Raw genomic sequence first — 10900 nt, forward strand, 5'->3', positions numbered from 1 at the left:
AGGAAGGAAGGAAGGAAGGAAGGAAGGGCGAGGAGTAGGAGAAGGAAGAAGGACGAGGAGGGGGTCGAGGTGGAGGACGAGGAGGGACACGACGGGGAGGAAAAAGAAGTATTGTGTTTAATATACTCACAAGACCTGAGACACCACAGAAGAAATATACAAAAAAGAGGTGTCTAAATCGAATCATGTTATCAGCAATGTTAGTTTCTTCGCAGATGGCGCCATTGACCCAGCAAAATTTCCATATCTTTGCGACTGACGTAAATTTCTAAGAAAATATAACGAATTATTACACTACGACTTTTTTTTTTTTCTTTTGAATCGTCAACATCCTTATTAAGTTATCTTCATTTCTTTCCATTTTGATGATAGTATGTGGTATTGAAATGCTGACAATGAATGAAGCTGTTGACGATGACAATGATGTTGATGTGAAGGAGAAGGAGGAGGAGGATAAAGTTGATGATGAATATTATGGTGAGGAGGAGGTGGAGGTCAATGAAAATGGTGAGGATGAGGAGAAGGAAGAGGTGGATTTCTTTTATTGCGACTAGAGCAAAATCATGTAAGGAAAATATAAAAGAAAATACGTTCGTACGGTGTTCCATGAGTATACTCTTCCATACATAGTTATATATAAATGTGAGAGGAGCAAAGACAGTTTGTAATATATTAAGGCAGATTAATTTGTTTTAATTACATATAATAATAAAATGAATAGTTAAGAAAATTAGGAATAAATAAAAGTAGATACTGATAAAGACATCCCATGTACCTATAAATGTAAGAGGACGCAGCATGGGGTCTCATCAGGGCATCCGAAGATCATAACAATTCATCACTTCATTATACAGTACATCCATTTACTGAAGGGGGGGCAACATACATACATTCGTGTGTGTGTGTGTGTGTGTGTGTGTGTGTGTGTGTGTGTAAATGCAAATAAACATACATTAATGAATAGAAAGAAATAAGAGCCCACCACTTATCAACCGGATGAGAGACCACCATTTAATTTGGATTAGAACTCTCCTCTCTTGTCGCTCTACAAATCTTCTATAAAATACATTTTTTTAATTCAACAATTGTCTAAAACCTGTAAATTCTTCAACGTTCCAAGGAGGAGAATTGAAGCATTTGTAGCTTTCAGTCAAGTTTTCTCCCACCGTAAATACATGATGGGCTCTTTTTCTATTCCCCCTATTTCTGGTTGGGCGTATTTACTTATGACTGTACATTCTGATTTCACTCACATTGCATAGATAATATTAAGTACAACCCAGTACTGGGATCGTCCTTTTAATGGCCGCTTTTGAGCTTCAGTTAAGAAAATTACAATCTGAAAGCATCGGAGATATAGTGGGACAGTCCGAAAGTTTTGTAAATGGACAATTGCACATATCTAAATTTGATATTGGCTTCAAATTTTAGAGCAAGGCCAGCTAGTTCGGAAGAGGGATGAGTCAATTACATCGACCCTGCTCTCAACTGATACTTATTTTATCACCCCGAAAGGATGAAAAACAAAATAAACCTCGACGAAATTTGAACTCCGTAAAGACGGGCGAAATGCCGCGAAGTATTTTGCCCAGTGTTATTATCAATTTTGCCAGCTCGCCGCCTTATGTCGAAATTTGATATTAATAGCCTGACAAGAATCTTAAGAGTATGGCACAATCATTTACTCATACCAGGTATAATGCTGCAGCATGAAAAAACTATGAACAGGGCTAACCTCCATGGAATACATTAGTTCAGTCTTGTTGTATGCAAGTTTCTAATATTTTTATAGACATATTTTGTGGTTTCGCGATACATCAGCCTAAGTGATATAGAATTTAAGAATTTATTGGCCAACAATCACAATACCAATATTCATTGTCACAGTTTTCTACACACGGATACACACACACACACATATATATATATGTATATGCTTGGATCCCATTAATAATTCAGCTATTCGTTTTCAACACTGAAAAATATTTTGAAGAAAGAGAATTGCAGTTAAGATAACAGTATATACTTAAAAACACACACCTGTGTCAGCTTTCAACAATCACAAAAGAAAAACCATCGAGATTTTTTTCACTAAAGTGATGATATATGTTAGATCTCTTTAGTGTAGATTCTTCCATTACAGAGTACTTGATCTCTGCAGATACCAAAAGGTTCTCTCTCTCTTCTTCTCTTTCTCCCTTTTCTCACTCTATCTCTCTTCCCCTCTTTCTCGCTCTTTCTCGTTCGGTCTCTCTCACTATCCACCTACAAACTACGTTGACTTTCAAGATTCGAGAATTCCTATGCCTTAAGCTCTTTTGTATATCTTTCATACAAATCTGAACGTGAATTATTTCTTCGCTGTCTTCGTTTTCACAGTGTAGAATATTAAATAATTGTGACAAATGTGAGGAGTACAATATATTCTGATCTAATTCTATCATTCTCTCAGAATATCTCTTCATTACCGATCGCTTCCTGATCTTTCCAAGGCTAATACTGAAGGCATTTTTTTTTATTCCTTTTACCCTGATATCTCAGCATTCGTTTATCGCACCATCAAACTCACATTAATCTCAGTATTAGCGATTCACTTGTATTAAAATAACTGCCAGTTTTTCCGTATCTCATTCCATTGATCCCTCTTTCTAAATCGGATTTCTCTTGTGCCTCTTTCCTATGTTTCGCAACTACTCTATCCTTTCTGTTTAAATATGTTGTTAAGAATAGTATATGAATTTATTAAGATTATTTATTATCCATCTTCTCGAGTTGTTCCTATTTCGTTTTCCAATACCAATATATTTGATACAAAACCTCTCTCTGCCACTTTCCATTTGTTAACACTGTCCTTCTTTCAAATACCATTCCTCTCTGCACTATTTCTGTCGCTGTAGTCATTCATCTTCTCCTTCCCCTCCTCTTACAGCTTCATCATCTTCTTTTCTTTTCTTCTCTTTCTTCTCTTCCATGTTATGAAGATAATCATGAGGATTTTGATAATCTATCACTTCTCTCTCATGATCATATTCACCATCCTCATCCTTACCATCGTCGTCGTCGTCATCATCATCATCATCATCATCATCAACATTCTCATCATTCTCATCATAAATATCATCACATTGTCTCTATTCTGTTCTCCTTTTGCGTTTTCTTCTTAGTATGAAGGCGAGAAGAGTAAAGTATTAGAAGAATCGACATACCGTCGGACACAATTCCTTATAGAATTAATTCACATACCTTTACGTTCAGAGTTCACAACTCGCTAATTCTAATTTACACTTTTATCTTTCAGAGGTCGATAAAAAAGAGTACCATTCAAGTATCGACCGGACTAATAAACTGCTTTCTTTCTGACTTTTTTCATATTTATAGGCACATGAGTGGTTGTCTTGTAAGTAGCTTGCTTACCAATCACATGGTTCCGGGTTCATTCCCACTGATTGGCACCTTGGGCAAGTGCCTTCAACTATAGCCTCGGGTCGACCAAAGTCTTGTGAGTGGATTTGATAGCCCGTCGTATATATGTATATGTATATGTATGTGTGTGTATATGTTTGTGTGTCTCTGTTTGTCCCCCCAACATCGCTTGACAACCGACGGTGGTGTGTTTGTGTCCTCGTAACTTAGCGGTTCGGCAAAAGAGACTGATAGAATAAGTACTAGGCTTACGAAGAATAAGTCCTGGGATCGAGTTGCTCGACTAAACGTGGTGCTCCAGCATGGCCGCAGTCAAATGACTGAAACAAGTAAAAGAGTAAAAGAGTATAATAGTCCTTTCTACTGAAGACACAGGGCTTGCAATTTCAGGGGAGGGGGCCAGTCGATTACATTTGCTCCTAGTACTGAACTGGTATATATTTCATCGACACCGAAAGGATACAAAGCAGGGTCAATCTCGGCGGAATTTGAAGTTAGAACATAAAGACGGACAAAATGCCGTCAGGCGTGTTAGCGATTCTGCAGCTCAGTAATAATTTTCTAATTTATGCACAGAGCCAGCAGTTTTAGGCGGAGGTGGTTAATCGCTTACAGTGGCCTCAATATTTGAGTGCTATTTTATTTTATCGACCTCGATAAGATGGAAGGCAAAGTCAACCTCAGAGGTTTTGGGGTAGAGGTCATAAGGAGCCGAAAGAAATACTGCTAAGCATTTTGTTCATTTCGCTCACGATTCTGTCACCTCAATATTTGACCTTGTGTCTATGTTAGACCAGGACAAAATCCAGTGCAACATTTAATGATGGGCCTTGAAGGTCTAATTCAGGGGTTCTCAACCATTTTTTACTTATGAATTCCCTTTCATTCCTGTTTTATTTGGGTGGTCCCTCATAACAATTCGATGTTTAAAAAATCCTATTATACTTTTATAATAGGATTATGAGGATGTTATGAGGTATTTTATAACAAACATGTTAAAATAGCTTGTGTATTGTAAAAGTAAAAACAGTTTATTACACATAAATATTAACACTAAATTCTTGTATGGGCTCGACGTTAAAGAAAAAAAAAATAGGTGTTGAAAGTGTTGTGTTATAAGATCGGACACGATATCAGGTAGTTCCAAAACTCATGTCCTTAACTATGCAGCTACATTTTAAAGAACTCACTATTACAGAGTTGGTAGAATTCTTTGCCTTTATCGTATGGGAATGAAATGGAGAGAATCAATCAATCTAAATTAAATTGTTTATTACGATCTTTTAGATACCAAATCAATTTACTAAGCCCTGTATTGTTGCGTTTATTACTATCCTTAAATGTAGAGTAATGATTAGAAGTTCTTTTAGATAACTGAGAAGAAGAACTACCTATATAAAAAAAAGACATCAGTACCGAAAGTAATTTAACACTGGTATATAGAGTTTTTAGTCTTAGAATTACTAGACATAAACTTAATTCTGTTGGAATTGACTTCAAAGACAAAAACCTTGTTGTTAATATTACTAGCTAAATTGATGTTAGTATTTTCAGTAATTGGATTCTTATTTAACAGACTAATATTATGTGAAGAGATAATTTGTGAAAGATTTTTTATGTTAGTAAAACTGATCCTAAACGTGTGCGAGTTGATAATCGAGTAATACCTAGAATTCTTTGGAAAGTTCCTAATAATAGCTTCACGAAACTGGAAAGGAAGATTAGATTTCATTTGCTTCACATCAGGAATAATCGACCATATAGTTTTGCTAGTAGTTGCCTTATTGTTAGTGTAACTATCTTTAAAAGACTTCGATTTACCTTTAGAATGAAAAAAGGGTCTTAAATAACTGTTTTCTCACTTACGCTGTGAAAAACCGATCGGCCAGCCTGTGACCCGTCTGACCAACGTGGAGTTTATTACAGAGATTACATCTAATGCAATAGATAAGGCTTGAAGAGGTGCAGGAGAAGAAGTTTCTAATGTGGTGAGTGTGTTGGTTGGATACAGTGATGGAGGTGCTGTTGGTGATGAAAGGGCAGGTGTGACAGCGGGATCTAGAGCAAGGAAAGGATCCGGGTGGGGTTGGGGGAAGAGGAGAAGGTGCTACGGACCAGTAGATCGCGTAGGTTACGGGCGCGTTTAAAGGAGGACAGTGGTGGGTTGAGAAAAATAGGGTGGGTGGTGGTATCTAGCTGGAGACGACAGAAGGCCCGAAGGATCCTCCGACAAAGGGGTAGGGATATTTGTATTGATATATATGCATGTGTGTATGCATGCGTGTGTGTGCATGTGAATGTATGTGTATGTATGTTTGTGTGCATGTATACATGTATATATATATGTGTGTGTGTATGTGTGTGTGTGTATGCGTGTGAGTGTGTGTGTGTGTGTGTGTGTGTGTGTGTTTATATACGCGGTTGTGCGTATGTGTGTTTGTGAAAACACTCACAGTAAGAAGGAGAGAGGGAACGAGAAAGAGATGCGTGTGAACGTCGATACGCATGTCTAGGCATTCGAGTATAGAAGCGACGAATAGACTGAATTATTAGAGCAACTGAGAGATTGCTTTGCATCATTCGTTCCCTCGCTCTAGTCTCTGAGATCAAATAACATCGAGGTAAACCTTACCACTGATTTTGCCGGTGGCTCACTTAACATTCCATCAGGAAGTGTGAGTTCAAGCTCTTGACTAATGCCATTCGTTTATACATGCACGGACATATTTATTTTGTGCTTGTACGCGTATGTCTGCATATGACGAGTGCCCGCGCAGTTTCCCTGTGCTATACTGTATTAGCCGACTCCAGGTTGGCGTAGAATACAACAGTCTTTGAAGACGCGTATCGGGATTGAATCGAGAAATAATTGCATACCGCCTGCGTTAGTAGCTTCTCTCCAGACATGTTTGCTATTATATTTATGAATTAGAGAATACTATAGTTATTATCACTATTGAATTTTCTGCAGAATGCTATATGTTGTAGTATTTTCTATTTGACTAGTCTACTGTATTTATTTCCTTCAATTTAAGATAAAGCATGACTGTTTAAGAAGTTTGTTTGGCAACCACGACGTGACACATTGCACAAACATTTCTTTACAGTAGCCTTGTGCTGGTCAATACATTGTAAGAGGAAATGCTGCTAGCAGTGGTGGTGGTGTGTGGTGGTGATGTTGCTGCTGCTTCTAGCGGCGTCACAGGACTCTCATACAAGTCGCTGAAGGTGTGGATAAAGAAAATACTAATGTAGCAAACGAAAGCCTAAATAATAGCATTAATATCATCAATTAACATCAAACTCTCTCAAAAATATAGACAATAATGAAACACTAAGAACAAAATCGATAATAGAAATGTAAAAATCTGTGATAACGGTTGCAATAACAGCATCGGCAGAGACAGCAATGACGGAGGTGATACCGGGAGAGAAAATGTCACGAAGAAATATACAGAAACAACAGTTCTGGGATGGATGATAACGAAAGATCATGAATACACTTAGTAGTCAAAATCATGACCACAAATATTGGCAAGCTGGAACCATAAGTCATCAAAGATCTATGAATTTTATTTACCAATGATAAAGAGTTACATGTTGATGCCTCGGTCAAATGACAAACCCAAACTCACATCACATATAATGGAACAGTGCTGGCTGTGTCTACCAACTGGGCTGTGCGTAGTTTCTCAACATCGTAAAAATGACAACTATATCTCCATTGAAGAATTTATTCTGTTGTTCTATTTAGCAACACCATTTGGCGCTTGAGTTGCAAGCATTCGGTTCTACTACGTTTTCATAATAACTTCTTCCTACTATTCCTGTACACCTTAAATGAAGCCGATACTGACATAAAAGTCCCGACTATACTTCCATTCGAGGATTTAATGTATTACACAGTTTAACAACACTATCTGCTACTTGGATTTATTTTGAGAATTCAACTTCTTCCTAGTTTAACAGGACACTCTGGATGAAGCCATAAGTACTTTTCTCTGACTGAATTATAAAAGACAATCTTACCATTTTGAAAATAAAGACTAATAAAAATGATCTAATAAAAATGATGGGATAATAATGTTTGGATCACAATTGATTCTAGGCGATATGGCAGCATTATTACCGCCACGAACAAAATGTTTTGCGATATTTCTTCCGACTCTTAACTTTCTAAGTTCAAATGCCTCCGAAGGAGACTTTGCATTTCACCCTCTATGGTTTCAAAGAATAAGTACCTGCCAAATAGTGAATCGATTAAATCGACTAGCTCTTCTCACGCACAATTCCAGGTCTTGTGCCTATATTACAAAAGGATTTTAAATGACTTTAAGCCTTCTTTTTCAAAGTAGAGGAAAGACGCTCTTTTGACTTTGTGAGCGTAACTTTTGTTTTGGAGTAATGGACGAAGAAAACTTACAATGCAATACAGTGGCAGAAAGGTTCACGTAGGTTTGGCTGTGTAGCTAAGTAGTTTGCTTCGCTTCCAGCTGGATCAAAATTCGATCATTCTTAATCGTGATACCTCGGGGAGGTGACTTCATGCTAGTCAATGTCTTAGATCACGTAATTTGCTTGAAGGTAAGTGGTCGGAAGCCTTCCCTACCAATGCGAAAGTGTATCGTTCGTCAAAAGATGTAAACACGAGCGAGAAAACTAGTAAAATCAGTGTTCATTGAACAACGTATTCACAAAATTTGTTCTGCATCAAGTCACAGACACACCTTTGCCATTCTTACTCTCGACGTCATAAATGGTCGCATAACCGATGATTGACTGAGTGGCAACGACGTTATAGTTAACTAATTATGATATCAAATAAAAATAAATGAACAAGTACCTCTGCGTAGAAGTAAATGATAAATGAAGATCCGTACAGAATTCTAGTATCAACAGAGGTAAATGCCTGGCTTGTGAAAACCGACGTAAACATTTGCAGGAAGCTGTTAAACTGTCTATGATCGATCTGTTTTACTCATGAGCAACATGGACATAATGACAACGAAGATGTAAACGTTTCGCTGTTATTGTTACTGCACAAACTATTAGCGGGAGGAGGCATGGGCGTGAAAGTGGATGAATGTCATAATGGCGGTGACAGTGAATAAACGAGGGCCTCACCTTTCATCTAATCACGCCAACCAAGCCAAAACGGAATAGCACGAGTCTACACCAGCACAAAATCCAATACTTCATTTATGAACCACGTGAAGTGAAGAAGTGAAGACGGTGATATCTTCACTGATGTTGTAGTAGCGTCATTCTGAAACGCTGTATATGTCTCGTTGTATTTAGGCGCTCTACTATTAATGTGGATGGTCTATGGTGAGCTGGAGCCTGAATCAGCAACAAATCATTAGGGTACTTGCCTTTATCATACGTTTGTGTCGTTATATGAATTGCAAATCCGATCTGTTTCTTTAACTAAAAATATATTTCTATTTTCTTTAGCAATTTCCCTTTCTCTATGTCTACTGAGCACAAGTTTCCAAACCGATCTTAATGCCAGTTTCCCTATATCATGGCTCCGTTTCATTAGTTATTTATTTACTGAATACAGCTAGAATAAATTGACCCCATATACAGGGTGTAGCTGAATACTGTCACGTAACACATAACCATCATTCACATGACTTGGCAGGAAATACCATACTTTCGCTGATTAGTTTAGGTGCTTGCGTATTCGCCAGTAAGCATAGACACACTCTCGACTCTGTTGCTATTAACTTGGCACATCCAGGATTATACAGTTGAAAGAGGAAAGAGTTGCGTTGTCACTCGTTAGTGCAAATGTTCAACAGAGTAGACAGAAACGGTATGAAATGACCCACCTTGTTAAAGGGCATAACGCGCCGATGAGTTCAAGAATCGAACCCTCGGACTTATGTGTTGTTTAACGATATTAATACTAGGCATAAAAAGAGCGGAAAAGGGGGCTCATTTTGAATGTTTCATATTATAGGTATTGTATTTCTTTATAGAATTCCTTCTTCTATGATGTCAATAAATTGTTTTTCCTTTAACTTGTTTGATGCGGATGCTTATTATGTCTCTCACTTCCTTGTTTATGGCTAAAATTTCCAGAATACTGAAGATGGGTGCGAAAACAGTCAAAAGCATTTTTCGTAATCAATCTATGTTATGTACAGAACCTTCTTTATCTACAGCATTCAGTTTTATCGTTATAGATAAAATATGATACATCCATATTAGTTTTCACAGTATTCTTTCTGATGGATTTTTTTTTATTAAGATAAGTATATAAAGCATTGCAGAAATATTACTAAGTCGTTTTTATATAGGAAGGAAGTTTATGGATCACTAGGTTTAGAGTTTGGGCGATTTATTATTATTATAATTATTTTCATATATACACAACAGATGAGACTGTTTGAAAAGAAAAGAATCCTAACATCGAACTACAAGTAGATTTAGATGCCAAGAACCCTCCTATCAGGCTACAACAAGTAACTTTAAATATCAAGAACCCTCCTAAATATCCTAGCTGTCCCTAAAAACACTGTTTTCTGCAACTGTACCAAACTGGGTTTTATGCCTATTTCCTCTATCCATCTGTTCAGATCTTTAGGGATAGCTCTCAAAGCACTTTCCAAAGTCTCTGTAATTCAATAGCTAGGTCCTGGTACTTTGCTATTTTTTCTATACCGTTCATATTAATATTTTCCTTATGTGGGACTGTAACGTCAATTTATCTGGCACTTTCTCTCTTTATCTACTACTACCAAATCAGGCCTTTAGCTTCTATTACTCTGTCAGTCTGAATGTTAAAGTCCCACATCTTGTATCTCTTACTTTCTAGTGCGTTAATAGGTTCATGTTCATACCATTTATCAGTATGCTCAAATCCTAGCTTTCTACATGGCTTCCAGTGGATTGCTCTCCCTAGATTGTCATGTCTTTTCTTGTATTATTTCTGTGCCAGCATGCTACATTCACTTACTATATAAGTTACGCTTTTCTCTTTTGATTTGCATAATTTACATTGGGAATCTACTTGGTTTTTGTCTATATTTGCTTTTATCCAATTAGTCCTTAATGCTTGATCTTGTGCAGTTACTAAGAAACTTTCTGTCTTCCTTTTCAGCTTTCTTTTCTGCAACCATAACCACGTCTCACTATTACTCTTTGTTGCAACTATTTTGGGGAATCTACCACGTAACGCCTTCTCCTCCCAGTTAGATAATTTCTTTCTTTTTCTGGCTTTTAACATCGTTTGGACTTTTGGTTTCCCTATGTCTTTCTGTGACCCTAGCAGCTTTCAATATACTTTCTTCACTATTACCTAGATAGAAGTCTATATATACTCTAACTCCAAGTAGTCTTCTATTTCTTTCTAGGTATGGATAATCTTGCTACTCCTGCCCTTGGATGGAGTTCTCCATTCATATTGAATTCCTTCCTAGTTCTTCTGTCAAGCTTTGCTAATTCAATTTTTGTCCAATCTACAAAAGCT

This window comes from Octopus bimaculoides, chromosome 18, assembly GCF_001194135.2.
Source record: "Octopus bimaculoides isolate UCB-OBI-ISO-001 chromosome 18, ASM119413v2, whole genome shotgun sequence".
Lineage (NCBI taxonomy): Eukaryota > Metazoa > Mollusca > Cephalopoda > Octopoda > Octopodidae > Octopus > Octopus bimaculoides.